The following is a 2,500-nucleotide window of genomic DNA, read 5'->3' on the forward strand; positions in this document are numbered from 1 at the left end:
TCCCCATACAGATGTTGGAGGGGGGGGGGCGGCAAGCCTCGCGAGGGGAGCCGTGGAAGAGCAACTGGGATAGACGGTCCGGCTGAGCACCGCCGAGCACGCTGTCGAGCTGTGCAACGGAGAGGACGACTACGCGGTAGAGCCCCTCCCACTCCGCACTCCGCTCGCCACTAAGAACATTAAATAAAGGACATCGATCCGCCAGACCGGAGGAACCGACCGCCCGAACGCCGGCAAAGCCGGCCGGCGGACACCCTCCGAAGGCGTGTTAAGTTGGCCCATCGATCAGGACACAAACACGCAACAAATCCAGTCCGGGGTGTGGTGTAAGCAGCCCTACTGTAACCAGCCCTGCCAGAGAAATCACCTAACCCTAACCCTAAACGTACGGCAGACGCGTCCCCTGGCTCTCACATTGACAACTGAGAGGCTTCTGAAAACCTGGCCACGCCCATCAGTAAAAACCACTACAGCAAGTGACGACATATGTACCTTCAAAGTGCTGTACTACAGGGTGCTGTTCAAAAGGTATCTATCCCGTTTACTCTCTATGCTTCATATATCATCATATTATTGAAAAGTGCAAGCCTTTAGGGACAACAGCAACTCAAGTCGCCAACGCTCTGTTGACTCAATAACTGCAGAGATCCAAACTTCTCCTGGCATTAACATCGGCACAAAAACTGTGAAAAACTGTGCGCCGGGAGCTTCGTGGAATATGGGTTTCTATGGATTCAGAATGACATGTCAGAAAAGCTCCTGTAGGTGTAATGGTCAGTTATCTCAATACTTTTGGACATATATTGTGCGTGTGCGTGTGTCTGTGATACCTAACATAAACACACCTGTATTACTAGAATTGATAGTTCACGCCACAAAAGTGAGGGGCAAACATAGAAAAGCGTGCAACCCAGCCACTGAGGATGCACAAGCCAGTGCATTCTTAGTGCAGGTCCCAAGCCAGGACAAAAGCGGAGGGTTACGTCAGGAAGGGCATCCGGCGTCAAATCTTTGCCAAATCAAATATGCGGATCATAAATAAGATTTCCATACCGGATCGGTCGAGGCCCGGGTTACCGACGACCGCCATCGGTACTGTTAACCAGCGGAGTGCCGGTGGAAACTAGGCTACTGTTGGGCGAAGGAAAAGGAGAGGGGGAAGGCATGTCCAGAGGCAGCTAGAGAGGAGGAAGGGTAGGCGTGTGGAGGTGAGAGTCAGTCGGAACTTTGAATGTTGGCACTATGGCTAGTAAAGGGAGAGAGCTGGCTGACGTGATGGAAAGAAGAAAGGTGACAAGAGACAAGGTGGAAGGGGAGTAAGGCCAGGAGTATCGCAGGTGGGTTCAAACTCTTCTACCATGGTGCGAATGGGAGGAGAAATGGGGTAGGGGTCATTCTGAAGGAAGAGTATGTCAAGAGCGTGCTGGAGGTGAACACAGTGTCAGACAGAGTGAGGATTATGAAGCTGGAAATCGAAGGTGTATTGCTGACGGTTATCAGCGCATATGCCCCGCAAGTCGGGTGTAAGATGGACGAAAAAGAAGAATTCTGGAGTTGAGTTGGACGGAAAGGGGACCCAAGGAGGAGGGAGTGGTGATTGGAGCGGACTTCGATGGACACGTTGCTGAAGGGAACAGAGGTGATGAGGAGTTGATGGTAAGGTATGGAATCGAGGAGAGAAATGTGGAAGGACAGATGGTGTTCGATTTTGCGAAAAGGATGGAAATGGCTGAGGTGAATACATATTTCAAGAAGAGGGAGGAGCACAGGGTGACGACGTATACGAGTGGAGGAAAGTGCACACAGGTGGACTATATCTTGTGTAGAAGGCGCGATGTAAAAGGGATTGCATACTGCAAAGTGGTGACAGGGGAGAACGTAGCTAGGCAGCATCGGATGGTGGTCTGTAAGATGACTTTGGAGACCAACATGAGGAAGCGAGTGAAGACACAGCCGAAGATCAAATGGTGGAAGTTGAAGAAGGAAGACTGTTGTGTGGAGTTCAGGCAGGAGTTAACACAGGCACTGAGTGGTAGTGAAGAGTTGCCAGATGGCTGGGCAAGCGCTGCAGAAATAGCGAGGAAGACAGCTAGGAAGGTACTTGGTGTGTCATCGGGACAGAGGAAGGAAGACAAGGAGACTTGGCGGTGGTGGTGGTGGTGGTGGTGGTGGTGGTGGTGGAAGGAGGAAGTAGAGCAAAGTATACAGAGGAAAAGGTTGGCAAAGAAGAAGTGGGATAGTCAGAGAGATGAAGAAAGTACACAGGAGTACAAGGAGATGCAGCGTAAAGCAAAGAGAGAGGTGGCAAAGGTAAAGGAAAAGTCGTACGGTGAGCTGTATGACAGGTTAGACACTAAGGAAGGAGAAAAAGACTTGTACAGATTGGCTAGACAGAGAGACCGAGCTGCCGAGGATGTGCGACAAGTTAGGGCGATCAAAGATACAGATGGAAATGTGCTGCCAAGCGAGGAGAGTGTGCTACGAAGTGGAAGGACTACTT

The sequence above is a fragment of the Lampris incognitus genome, unplaced genomic scaffold (assembly GCF_029633865.1).
Source record: "Lampris incognitus isolate fLamInc1 unplaced genomic scaffold, fLamInc1.hap2 scaffold_231, whole genome shotgun sequence".
NCBI classification, from domain to species: domain Eukaryota; kingdom Metazoa; phylum Chordata; class Actinopteri; order Lampriformes; family Lampridae; genus Lampris; species Lampris incognitus.